Here is a 13507-nt window from a genome sequence, read left to right as displayed (position 1 = left end):
TAGTCCGAGTTGGATTCCTGAAACCTGGTGGAAGGAGAGCAGTTGACCGCTGACCTACACACACACACACACACACACACACATACACACACACACACACACAAACACACTTTTGTTTGTTTTTGTTTTTAGGAATGGAAGACAGGTACTCTGAATTCTGCTTCCTTAAACATACATTTTCTTGGAAAGGCCTCTAGCAGAGCGCAGCCCATATGAGAGGCAGCACTGCCCACCCTAGTAGACCTGTAGAGGGTGTTCCTCCCATGAAGGTGTTCCTGAACAGAGAAGGAGGTTGCCTCCTCTAAATGTCACCTGGGCTCTAGGAGCAGCTGTCACTGTGCAGGGCCGGGTGACACATGAAGGACATAAATGTAAGAGCTGCCTCCCCTTTCCACCTTAAGCCATCCTTGGGCTGCACTGAGCTACCCCTAGTTGCTCTAACCTGAGGTTTGGTGACAAAGCCGCCTCTAATGGGAAGAAGTAGATAAGGCAAAGGCAGATCAGGGCGGATGTTGGTGCTGCAGCCAGCATGCCCCTGCTCCGCGAGGGGGTGTCTACTCCCCACAGCCTCTCATTGCTTCCTCTGGTCTCCAGTCACAGCCTATCAGAAACCCTAGCAAGATTGTGGGCTGCCTCTTTGTCCGGCTGCCAATCACCGAGACCTGGGATTTGGTCCATGGTCCTTTCACTCGACGCACGCCACAAACGAGCACCGGGACATTGAACAAATCACAGGATCCCGAGAAGTGGTGCGTCACCGGCTTCCGCTGAGTCCAGAGGGCTGCTCCTGTCACGCTTTAGTGCCTGATCAACCAGTTCCTTCAGCAGTCTACCCTCAAAAAATGAGCTGTACACTTGCTTTCCACCTCATCTTGCACTTCAGGTGTCTGAGCCTAGGGCCTGCTTTCTGGATAGTCAGAGCTCAGGGGCATAGGATACCCATGAACCATTGCGGGGAGCAGGTTACTCAAGAACCATGTCGGCACGGTTTCTCTCATTCACAGTACGAGTCTGAGTCCCTGGAAAGCGTGCTTTGCGTACTCGGGTGACATTACAAAGCACAAAGCACGTTTTGTGAGTGTTTGCCTCTGTTAATCAGGTTGTTTCCACACAGCTTGTGCAGCGAGTAGAGGCTTTGAGGCTACTGATCCCTGGACTTGGGAGCTTGTATTTCTCACAGAAAAGGAATCCGGAAGCTTAGGGGCCGATATCTCCTCCTACCGTGTGAATTCCTGGGGATCAAACGCAGGTTGTCTGGCTTGGTTGCAATATCTTTACTCACCGTGCCATCCCTCCAGGAGTTCTGAAGAGTAATTGGGGGAGCTTTCTTCTCATGATAAGAATTCTCTCCTTGGGGAGCAAAGGCCTGTGCCCCCACGTCTCACACCGATAAACTGAGTACATAAAGTGGCGAAACTTGAGGGACTTGGGAGACGGCTCAGTGGGCAAAGAAAGCGCTTACCGTGCAAACATGAGGTCCCCGCATCCACATAGAAACCTAGGCACTGCAGCACACACCTGCAATCCCAGCCCTGGGGAAGCAGAGCCCGGAAACTGGCTATCCAGTCTGGGCTATTAGTGAGCTTTAGGTTCAGTGAGAGACTCTGTCTTTAAAAAAATGGAGTCCAGCGAGATGGCTTCGTGGGTAAAGGTGCTTGCTGCCAAATATGACTGATTTTGATCCTCAAAACCCACACGGTAGAACCAACTCCTGTGGGCTATCCTCTGAAGCCCACATGTAAGCGAAGACACTGTGTGGGGTGTGTGTGTGTGTGCGCGCGCCTCTGTGTCTCTGTCTCTCTCACACATATATACACACACACACATACATAGACACACACACACAGGACAAATTTGGACAGCCTGTAATAACAGCCAAAGAAGTGAGACCTGTGAGACTCAAGGAAAAGCTAGCCACTTTGTATCTGTGAGGAACTGGGTGATGCAGCTGTGATGAATGCCCACCCTAGAGCACCATGGAGAAACATCACAGCTTGTGCTTCCAATCTGAGCTTTGTGAACCGAAATCATAATTTTTGAAGTAGGAATGTACTAACACGTGTCGTAAGTCCAAGCCAAAAAAAAAAAAAAAACAGTTTTTTCTTCCCAGAGTTAAAAATAACACAGACTACACCCTGTAGTGTCGTGTGTGTGTGTGTGTGTGTGTGTGTGTGTGTGTGTGTGGCTCTTCTCATCAGGTCCTGTAGTCTGTGGACAGGACAGGCTAGGTGAACACCCAAGGAGAAAGCCAGCTTTGCTTCATCCAGGGAGTCCCTTCTCATGGGGACACTCTTGGTGACTGACTTAGCAAGGGCTTCAGCGAGTCTCATGCTGACACAGCACACTCTTCCAGGCTCGGGGAGGGGGTTGGTGGTTGTTCCTCCTAACTGGAGAGAGGAGCCCTCACAACGGCACAGCTCAGTGTCCTTTGCTGAAGGCTGACCATGAACTGCTGTTGTGTTTGTAAGACCTGACAGAAGCAACTTCTGCAAAGCTGGTGACACATCAGGAAAGTGAAGTTGAAGAAAAGTTACAAAGAAGAACAAAAGAAACAAACAAACAAAAAAAAACGTTTCTTGTTTCAGTTTTAAGAATCAGAGTCGGGCCAGTGAGCCAGCTCAGCTGCTAAGGGCGTTTTCCACCACGACTGATGACCAATTTTGACTTTGGAGCCCACGTGGAAGGAAAGGTGTAAGCTGACTCCCTAAGTTGTTCTCCATGCATGTCTTGGGATTTGTATGAGTGCAGAGTGTGCCCTTGAGGCTCATGTGATTGCGCATGTGTACACACACACACACACACACACACACACACCAAGCAAATCAACTTTTTAAAAAAGTCAAAAGGCTAGAACACCTTCCCCCAAGCAAGATTTTCTTACATAAGAGAGAGATGGCTTACATACTCCATCAGAGGTCAGCTGTGATCTTTCCAAGAGCCTTGGGAAAAGGCTGCTTAGCGCCACTGAAGATGGGAGGGAAGGGATGGGTGCTCCAGGCACGGGAGCAGCAGTGTTTTATAATATAGTGCTTCCTGCAGGATATGAAAGTGCTTTATAAATATTAATTATCTCATTCATCTTTACCACTCCATATGAGCCAAAGACATTATAGATGACTGGTCAGTAGCTCAGTCCTCCAGGCTGTTAGCCACCTCTCACGGCTGGTCATTTCCACCTTGCTCACCACCCCACCCTTCAGAGATGCTATGGCGTGTGTGAGCTGTCCTGCCCTCCTGCTCCTCCCATCCCCGTTACAGGAACATGCCTGTGCCCTTCCAACCCCTCACTTCTCTACACATTCATTCAGCACAATAGGAAAATGAAGATACATAAAAATGAAGGTAAGCCACTCGTTCTATACATTAATATGCTGGGGGCTAGAAGATGGCTCAGTGGCTAGGAGCGATTGCTGCTCATGCAGAGGACCCGGGTTCAAGGCCAGCACGCACAGGATGGCTAACAATCATTAGTAACTTCAGTTTCAGGGAATCCAACAGCACATGCATGGTATACATACATGTCTGCAGGTAAAGATTCATGCACATAAAGTAAAATAAATATTTATAATTTTAAAATGAGAACATGCTAATAATTGACACAGATATTTGGAGTCTGTCCACTCTGGGGATGTTTTGTGTGTGTGTGTTCATGTGTTCCAGTACCCATGGAGTCCAAGGAGCTGGCATTATGATTGGTTGTGAGCCACCTGACATGGGTGTCGTAACTGACCTCGAGTCCTCTGCAAGTGCAGTGTACATTCTGAAAGCTGGGCTGTCTCTCTCGCTTTACTCTGGAGGTTTTCTGAATGCGTTGGACTGTGTGTTTTTATTTTTATTTCTCTGTGCTGCTCCATGTTCACTTAAGTGTGTTGTATACAGCTGTTTAAATATAGCTTAGATATGAAAGAGCCAGAGACCACTTTGCCGTGTCTATGTGCTGCAGTGACATTAATTAAAGCCCCTACCTACGTAAACACTGAGACTGTCTTCACATCTGTTCAGCTCTAAGACTGTGCATCCTGATCAAGCAAGGCCTTTCCTGCCAATCAGCCATAGGAAACTGTATAGAAAGGGTTTCTTAGTGCTGTCTTTTCTTTACAAAACCAGTATTATATCCTGCTTCTCTTATCACACACATACACACACACACAGAGAGAGAGAAAGAGAGAGAGAGAGAGAGAGAGAGAGAGAGAGAGAGAGAGAGAGAGAGTGAGTTTTAACAGCCTTACAATATGCTGGGGTATAAACACCCCTCTCTGGGAAGCCGTATGGGGGCCTTGAACCTGACACATGGCTGGTTCTTCACTGAATGCTTGGCTCATTCCCACCCACACAGGGTAAGAGTTGAGTGTCCTTTCTGGGTTAAAATATTTTTTCTACTAATGGACTTGCAGATAATACTTCACAGAGGCTCAACCTTGTGTGGGGTCGATGTGGGGGGATTCCCCTAAGTCTCACTCGCTCCTCTTCCCAGATGTCCCAGCTGGAAACACAGACAAACAGTCCCTAGTGTGTAGACACACAAGCATAAAACCGATGCTCAGGAGGCGGCAGGACTTGTCCAAGGTCATACGGCAGAATATCTCCGTCAGGGACACAGGGCTCGTGGCCCTTGACAGCACCTTGTCTAAAGCAAAGAGCCTCTCTGAGGTTGGGGGCGTTGATAAAATGGAATACTAATCTTTGGCCACTCCACATCAGACTTTAAATCTCTGTTTTAAAGGCAATTGTGTGTTGGGCTCCTGAGTTCATGGACCCGGCTGGCTCTGGGGAAGGTCTGCTCACATACACGTGGCTAGTCTTAATCTTGTGTGTCCTTCTCCCTGAAGTCCATGAAGAGAGGGCAAACACCATGGCCTCACTACAGAGACCCACCCACCCACTCAGCAGTAGGCATTGCCTCACCCACCTCACTCAGTTGATGCAATGATCCAGGCCAGCCAGAGTCCACGGTGTGCTGTGTGTCTCCTAACGGGAGGACACAGGGGGCAGCAGGCCTTGGGGCCATCCATGCTCGTGCTCCCCAGGTCCAGGCGGCTGAATTTCTCACCTTTCTAAGCAGTGGCTTTGATTTCTCATATTTCTGCTTTTGACCATGTTCGCTTACCTATTTGCGATCTCTATAAAAGCAAAAAGAGTGTTCTACCTGTAAAGAGACCACGGGAGTCTCTCTCTAGATGCCCAAAGCATGTTTGGGCCGCTACCAGGCTTTCCTGTCTTCCTTTTATTTATTTTGTGTGTCCATAGCACATGTGTGTGTTGGAATTCAGACCCGGGACAAAAGGCTGAGGTGCATATCGGACACACCAAATCTGACCAGGCCTCCGGGGTTTTCCCAGCATCCCTCAGTCCCTCCCTGTTACAGGGCGTGGCTGGCATACCCCAACCCCTATGCTGGGCTTTCCAGCTGAGGGGCTGGGCTTCCCCTCCACCAATAGCCCTTCCCGATATAACCCAGACATTTTGGTCTCCCCTTCTCTCTCTCCCTCTCTCTGAATGTCTCTCTTTCCCTCTTTCTCTTACCCCTTTCCTCTGTCTCTCTCCCCACGGCAACTTCTCTGGCCTTGTTCCTTGGGACCAGGGAATCCACGCAAGAGCCGCTTCCCAATAAACCCGGCATTATGTAGTTTACTTTGGCTTGAATTGGCTGATTTCACTGGCGGAGAATAACTTATCAGTGTGGAGGTCAGAGAACAACTTGTGAGAGTTGATGGTTTCTGCCTCACAGGTCTAGGGATTGAACTCAGATTGTCCGGCTCGGTGGCAAGTCCCCCGTTTTATTCTTTTTGTCTTTAACACACTGTGTAGAGTTGCCCATTTAACTTTTCTTCATGTTCCAAAGCTACAGAGGGCATTGTTAAGGGCTTTCTTCTTTTTCCTTTCAGCACATCTGTAATTCCCCATCTCCGTCCAGGTCATGTAAATGCCAGGCAGTAAGTAAAATAAAGAAGTCTAACTAACACAGGGCACGTTTCCGTATCTCCACAGGAGCCTGTCTGTCTGTGGGGATGAGGTGAGGGGCTTCAGGGTGTTGGTTTATCAGGATTCAGTGACCCAAGCCAGTCCAAGGTGAGGACAACCTTGTGTGGTGCCCAGGACCGGCTCAGTACAACTTCTATTATCTAGACACCTGAGGCTTTAGGCAAATATAAGTGGATTTGGCACGTGGGTAATGGAATGTGGCGTGAGGGAAGGAGTGGGCAGTGCATGTGGCCGGTCTGCTTGCTCTTGCGGGGAGACTGCAGCTCAGCGTGGAAAGCCACCCTGGGGAACACGCAAAGCTGATCAGTTCAAATGGACGGTCCTCACCTGAGACCTTGAAATCAAGCCTGCTGCTCATCCCTGGCACGGAGCCGCTGACTTGGGCAGTCAGGCACTTTCCAGGCAGAACCCACACAAGCTGTGCCCGTCCGTGTGAGCCACCGGAACTAGCATGAAAAGACACTTCCGGTAAGATCCTTTAGCGATCTGGTCTGTCCAAGGAATTCCTGAGCGGAGAGAGGTGGGAGGAATGGGAAGGGAAACCAAGAAAGGTGGAAATCCTGCGTGGACCTGGAGGTGGGAGGAAGTAGTCAGTGACTTGTTTCCATAGCAACTGTTATTGCAACAAGACAGACAAGGGCCCATACTGTCTCGTCTCTGGCTTGTTAGATCACTTCAATTTGAGTTGGCTGGTGACTATGAAAGACGGGACCTGGTTTCCTCAAAATGATAAAGCTTGGCACACGAGCAGCAACTTCATTTTGTTTTGAATAATATAATTAAGAGACTCCAAACTCATTCCAAACCAGCTTGAGTCTAAACGTAATCTGGATTTTGTGTACAGGATGCTTGTGGTTTGAATTGTTTGTAGTTTGATTTGTGTGTGTGTGTGTTTAATTTAAATATTTTATTTTATTTTATTTTATTTTATGTTATGTTGTTTTATTTTATTTTATTTTATTTTATGTGTGGTAGGGCTCTTACATGCATTCCAGTGTAGAGGCCAGGGCAAGGGGTCACCCTGTGAGAGTTTGGGACTTTGCTCTCCCTTTCTTCCATGTTTGTCTTAGGGTTGCCATTGCTATGATGAGGCACCATGACCAAAGCAACTCAGGGAGAAAGGGTTTATATGACTTACACTTCCACAACACTGTTCATCACTGAAGGAAGTCAGGACAGGAACTCAAACAGGACAGGAACCTGGAGTCAGGAGCTGATGCAGAGGCCATGGAGGAGTGCTGCTTACGAGCTTGGTCAAGTCTTGCTCAGCCACCTACAACAGGCTGGGCCATCCGTCATTGATCACTAATTTAGAAAATGTCCCACAGACCTGCCTTCGGCCTGCTCTTCTGGGGGTATCTTATAATTGATACACCTTCCTCTCGGATGACTCCAGCTATGTCAAGTTGACATAAAACCAGCCAAGCTATGAGTTCTGGGGATCAAATTCAGGTTGTCCGGCTTGGAGCCAGGGCCTTATCTCTCTGGCCCCTGTCAAAGATATTTTTTAAATTTTTATCAAATTAGAAAGAACTTTAAAAATGGATATTTTTGTGTGCCAAAATAATTCTAGAGCTTATTTGAAAACACAATATTTAAGAACAGAAAAGAAAATGATTGGGCTGGTGAGATGGCTCAGCAGTTAAGAGTACCAACTGCTCTTCCAGAGGTCCTGAGTTCAGCTCCCAGCAACCACATGGTGGCTCACAACCCTCTTCTGGCCTGCAGATATATATGCAGCAGAGCGCTCATACAGTAAATAAAAATTAAAAAGAAAGAAAGAAACAAAGAAAGAGAGAAAGTGATTAAGAAAGGAAAGGCACAGAAATGAGGGCCGGTTGTTTTGATGGGTCAAAGCAGGATGGGAAAGGGCAAGCGGGGGCCACTATTGTTCCTAAAAGGCAAGTCCCCAAGTCACTTACCACTAGGTCTACTCTGCTCTGGTGAAATTGAATAGATCATAAATACAATAAAAAAGTACATTGTAGAGTACTTGGCTGTGTTACAGACAGATGTGTTAGAAGGATGGGAGAAAAGAGCCCTGAGTTTTTATAACAATGAAGCAAAATAACATTATAAATCAGTGGCATAGTTGTTGACACTTTAAAAATAAGAGTTGAAACCACACATCTTATATACACAACAATGACTAATTTTTTAAAGAATTCAGAAAGAAAGGTATGGTGGGCTGTGAAAACCAAGGCTGTTTGTACTGGTCTTGAGGTCCCTTCACAGGGCTCCTCTGGGGCCGCCTGTTCTGTCTTCTCCTCACAGCAGCCGGGGAGACGTGACCGGCAGCTCTGCCCTCCAGGGAATGGTGCGTGGGCAGCAGCAGGTGCAGGCATGCAAGCTCCCCACACTCCACAACCTTTAGCCATCTTGCCAGGCTGTCTTTGAACATGTTCTGTAGCCACAGCATTTAGAAGAGCTGGCACGGTCGTATAGGATTTGGGGGCGGAGGGACAAGAGGGGTGAGGTCCTGTGATCACTTGTTGCATCTGCAAGTTCTAAAATGTTCCATCAGAAACGCTGGAGAGAAGGCAAAACTTCAGTCTTTTCAGAAGCCTGCCTGGCTCCCCGGCTCTCAGGAGTCTCAGGGCTCTCTCTGGTCTTCTCTGCAACTCAGTCATTCGGGCGGACCTTCTGTTGTGTGGACTGCCTTATGAAGGGCAGAACTTAATTCTTGTCTTAAAAGTCAATTCTTTAGGAATGTCGATCTCATCAAAAGAGATGCCGGGATACATTATGAGACCAGAGACAGGAACCAAGTAGTTTCAAGTCATACAAGACTCAGAAGCCCTGAGCATAGGGTCAAAACCCAAACTTCTGTTTTGTTCTGTTTTTCTCCCCGCTTCTTTCCTCTCTCCCACCCTTCCTTCCTCCTTCTTTCCTTTCTTCCTTCTGTCCTTCCTCTCTCTCCTCTTTTGACAAGATCTTACAGTGTAGCTCAGGTTGGACTGGACCCAGGAATCCTCCACCCTCGGCCCTCTACGGCATAAGAAGCCCCTGCATGTTTGTAGCTTCTGACTTCCCTACATTCCCCTGCTGTAAGATCCCAATTTCCAACCAGACCCCTCAAGCCTGCGAGCTTTCCTCCTCCAGAAAAGGAGAGCACCGGCCACCTCTACAGAGCCTCTGATTTCAGGCTTCAGTGTAAGAGCCCTCCTCCCTGCCTTATCTTCTTTCTCTATCCCCAGGAGGGGGTGGGGCTTGAAGTTAGGGTTCAGCATGACGCTGGAAAGAGTGCACAACCTCCTCTAGCTCCCATCTTTCCCTCCCTGAAGCAGGAATCGAGCGAGCAAGGCTCCAGGGAGTGGGACAGAGAGCACAGCGCCTGAGCTGGGCACATCTCAGTGAGGAAATGCTTAAACCGGGCAGAAAAACCCAAGTCAAAGGGTGACTCAGGGAGGGGACCTGCCTGAGGGACACACTGACACACCTGGGGTTTGCACACTAGACAAGTGTGCTTCAGTGAACCTGTATCCTTAGGCCTCTCTCTATTTTCATTTTGAGACAGGGTCTTGCCAACTTGCCCCAGCTGTCTTTGAACAGGTAGCCCAGTTGGGCCTTGAATTTGTGATCCTCCTAGCCCAGCCCCTTGCGTACTAGGATGCCAAACCTGCACCACCAAGGCCAGCTAAGAACCCTGTCTACCATTTACTGTAGTATGTACTCTCTCTTCTCCTCACACCCTTGTTTGTCTACACCACACTCCCCAAAGCATGAGAGACCACTGCTGTGCCTGAGACCTTTCTTGACCAGAGCTTTCCGCCTGGGGCCTTTCCTGACCGCAGCTTTCCTTACCAGTCTCCTTACCGAATTCTTTATTTGGTACCAGGTCCCTCAGCCATGCCCTCCGCACTTCCAGATCCTGTCCCTTAGACTCCCAAATCCATACCTCCCCATTCCTTCTCCCTCCCTCATCAGCCTTCAGCCATCTCTCTTTGCTGTGGTTCCTGAGTGTCTATCATTAAAGAAGGGATGGGAATCATTTACACTATGGGGTGAATGATCTGTTCCAACCCAAGGAGCTCTGAGAAACAGCAGCTTGTGAACCTGAAGGTCACCTTCAAGGGAGAATTACTGTCATTCAGGAGCCTGCGGGGGATGAGCTCTTTCTGCCTTGTCCCCTCTCCTATTTCGAAGCCATGGTGTCCCCTGGCTAACCACACAACTTTATCTGACTTTAAAGGGACCAGCGCTCACTCTGCTAATTTATCGATGACCCACTTTATATACTACCACTCCTGCCTTCCTAGGCCAAGTTTGCATGCCAACAGGGACGAAACACAAAAGGGGTAAGCAATGCTTTCTTTTTTTTAAGATTTATGTATATGGGTACACTGTACCTGTCTTCAGACACACCAAAAGAGGATATTTGATCCCTTTACAGATGGTTGTGAGTCACCATGTGGCTGCTGGGAATTGAACTCGGGACCTCTGGAAGAACAGTCAGTACTCTTAACCGCTCAGCCATCTCTCCAGCCCCAAGCAATGTTCTTTCATTGCCCTCATTTATGTGTGTGGAGAGCATACAGAGTGGCCAGTGTGTGGAGATCAGAGGCCAGTTCTCTCCTCCCACCACGTGGACCCCAGGGTTGAAGTTGGGTTGTCAGGCTCAGTGGTAAGCGCCTCTTACCTCTGCTGCCATCCTGGCGAGCCAGCTATCCTTGAGACTATTTTATCTCAGGGTTGTTTCACTCTTCCCCCCAGACTGCCCTGTGCAGAAAGGGTTCAGTGAAAAAGGTAAGACACTGTAGCTGTCTTCAGACACACCAAAAGAGGATATTGGATCCCTTTCCAGATGGTTGTAAGTCACCACGTGGCTGCTGGGAATTGAACTCGGGACCTCTAGGCAAGTAAGGGAATCGAAGTTTAAGTCTCCAACGCCTATGTAAAAATGAGACAATCAAACACAACGTTGGAGGTGGGAAGGGGCTGAGGGCAGACACCAGGCAGTCTCCAGAGCTCACTGAGCTAACCAGGAGGTGAGCTCCGGGGTCTCAGAGACCTTATCTCAAAAACAAACGAGAAACATCAATCAATCAATACAATTTTAAAAATTGAAATAAGGTGGAGAACGGCAAAGGAAGGTCTCATCCTGGCTTCTTGCCTCCACAAGCACTCGCTTGCTCCCAGGCAAAACCAAACAAAAATTGTCTATGGCTTTTACAAATGTTCGCTACTCTGAAACACAAAGTCGAGGCTTCCCTGGCTACTGGAAGGACCCTGTACTGACCCAAGACCTCCAGGTAGGCCTGGTGGGAAGCTGACCTTCAGTGACTCCGAGGGAGTCCCTTCTGCAGACCCATAGCTGGGAACGAAGCACTGCAGAGAAGCAGTCTGGAGGCGAAGTTTCCTCCCTCCTGCATTGTTGGGAATGTAGTTAGAAAAGGCCACCTTTCTTGTTGATCCTGGCCTTGCAATTCCAGGAACAGGAGATGCTCTGCTGAGACAGGGCCCAGACCTGCAGGGCCCCTCTCTCTCCTGTCCCTCCCCCATGGCTGCTCACAGGATAGCGGGGGCTGGCGCCAGAAGGAAGATGGATCACTGCTCCGGTAAGGTACAGTCAGAACTACCTAAGTCGCAGGGAGGATCCTCCTGCCAGGGAGTAGTGAGGCTTTCCCTATTCCACGAGCTGGGCCGGGGATGTGGGGGAGACTGGGCGGGGTGGGGCGGGGGGAGGGGCGGGGCTAGATCTGAGTAGGCTCCCTTTTAAGGCTTTCTTTTCCTTTGTAGATGGCCAAGGAAAACCAAGACAAGAAAGGACATTTATGACTCAGGGACCTGAGGAGACAGTGGGGCTGAAGGTATCCTGGAAGCCAGGGTCAGAAAGGGTTAACTTCAGACTAAAATGAACTCAGAGAAACTGGAAGGTCTGAGTTTACAGTCTCATGATCCATGGCCTCTTAGCGCCCCTTCCTGGGCCAGAACACCTGCCACAGGCAGTGGCTGTGGAGCCAGGCTAACATTTCATCAGCAGGAGGCCCAGGGACCGTCCTCTGCTGCCTGTATCGCTAGGCTGGAGTGTGCACACAGGGCTATCAGTGCATGGCTGCAGCCTGCCCCTCCACAGAACCACCCCTCTGCATCCTGCACTGCAAACACAGACCGGAGATCCAGGGTCACCTCATAGCTAGGCCTCAGGCTCCCGCTGGCTGGCCAGCCTCCCTGGTGATACCCATGTGCAGCAGGAATTGGCTATCCTTAGGGACCCCTGCACTTCCTAAGGATTCTCACTAGAACTCCAGCCCTATCTCTCCTAGTGGGCAGCCATTCTGTCTACTGTCTGTAAGAGGCTATTTAGAGAAGCCTTGAAACAGACAAAGCCTGCTTGTGGGGAAGGAGTCCTACCATACATACAGGCACCTAGAGGTCAAGTGGGGCATATGGCTATTCAGCAGAAAGTTAGAAGCTGGCGGGGGCTTGGGGGTAGCTATATGAGGGTCAGGCGTGACACATGGAGCTCTGCTAAATGCCCTTGGAGGTTAGGCTATGTACAAATATGGGACAGGAGAGAGGGAAGGTCACACAGTCATCACCAGGCAGTTTCACACAGCCCAGACCAGCTGCTCTCTGACATAGGTAAGAGTCTGGATGGCCATTATTGTAACTTCGCTAAGGCAACTTCGCAAAGACCACAGCAGAGGAGGAGGCAGCTTCACCGGGAACTGTCTTCGCAACCCTTCTGCTGGACGAGGTGGGAGGAGCAGCAGACTTGAGTACAGTGGACTTCTCTGTCATACCTCCTTCATTGTGTTCTGTGCCTGTGTTCCAGTGAACCTTACTTTATTTAAGAATGGCGAGGTACTGGTGGTGGAAACCCGAGAAACCAGTTAACAGCTGGGCTGACAGGAACCTGACACATTTCCCTGCGCCAATCACACAGGAAGAATATGTGGGGGAACTTTCAACTGGAGTGTGTGTGTGATGTGAACTTCAGGAAAAGGCAAGTGGATGCTCAGAACGTGTCTCTTTTAGTGGGTTAAAAAGAGACAACAGCAGCCAGGCAGTGGTGATGCATGCCTTTAGTCCCAGCACTTGGGAGGCAGAGGCAGGCAGATTTCTGAGTTCAAGGCCAGCCTGGTCTACAGAGTGAGTTCCAGGACAGCCAAGGCTACACAGAGAAACCCTGTCTCAAAAAAACCAGAGAGAGAGAGAGAAAGAGAGAGAGAGAGAGAGAGAGAGAGAGAGAGAGAGAGGAGACAGCATGTAGGAGGAGGGTGGATATAGGGAGGAAGTGGGAGAGAGATACATTGTATGAAATTCTCAAGGAATTAATAAAACAAAATTAAGATGCCCCTTGCTTTTGTTTAATGTGTAGGTGCTTTGTTGCATACACATTTGTGCAAAATATATTTGTAGTGTCCTCAGAGACTGGAAGAGGTCATTGGATTCCCTGGATTTGGAGTTACAGAGAGTTGTGAGTTACCATATGCTGGGAATCGAACTCTAGTCCTCTGGAAGAGCAGCAGTGCTTTTAACTTCTGAGCCATCTCTTGAGCTAATAAAGCTTTTATAAGAA

The 13507-nt window shown here is 49.0% G+C and overlaps 1 long non-coding RNA gene across 1 annotated transcript; it reads left to right on the top strand.

The window, feature by feature from the left end:
- Positions 1 to 6224: 6224 nt before the first annotated feature.
- 2210420H20Rik (RIKEN cDNA 2210420H20 gene) lies at positions 6225 to 10759 on the top strand. The gene is made up of 4 exons (NR_045389.1): positions 6225 to 6450; positions 10175 to 10280; positions 10376 to 10606; positions 10696 to 10759. It is a non-coding gene; the product is annotated as an RIKEN cDNA 2210420H20 gene (long non-coding RNA).
- Positions 10760 to 13507: the final 2748 nt, after the last annotated feature.

The sequence above is a fragment of the Mus musculus genome, chromosome 18 (genome assembly GCF_000001635.26).
Source record: "Mus musculus strain C57BL/6J chromosome 18, GRCm38.p6 C57BL/6J".
Lineage (NCBI taxonomy): Eukaryota > Metazoa > Chordata > Mammalia > Rodentia > Muridae > Mus > Mus musculus.
Note: the sequence above shows the minus strand (reverse complement) of the source record. Positions and strands in the feature narration are given on the sequence as shown.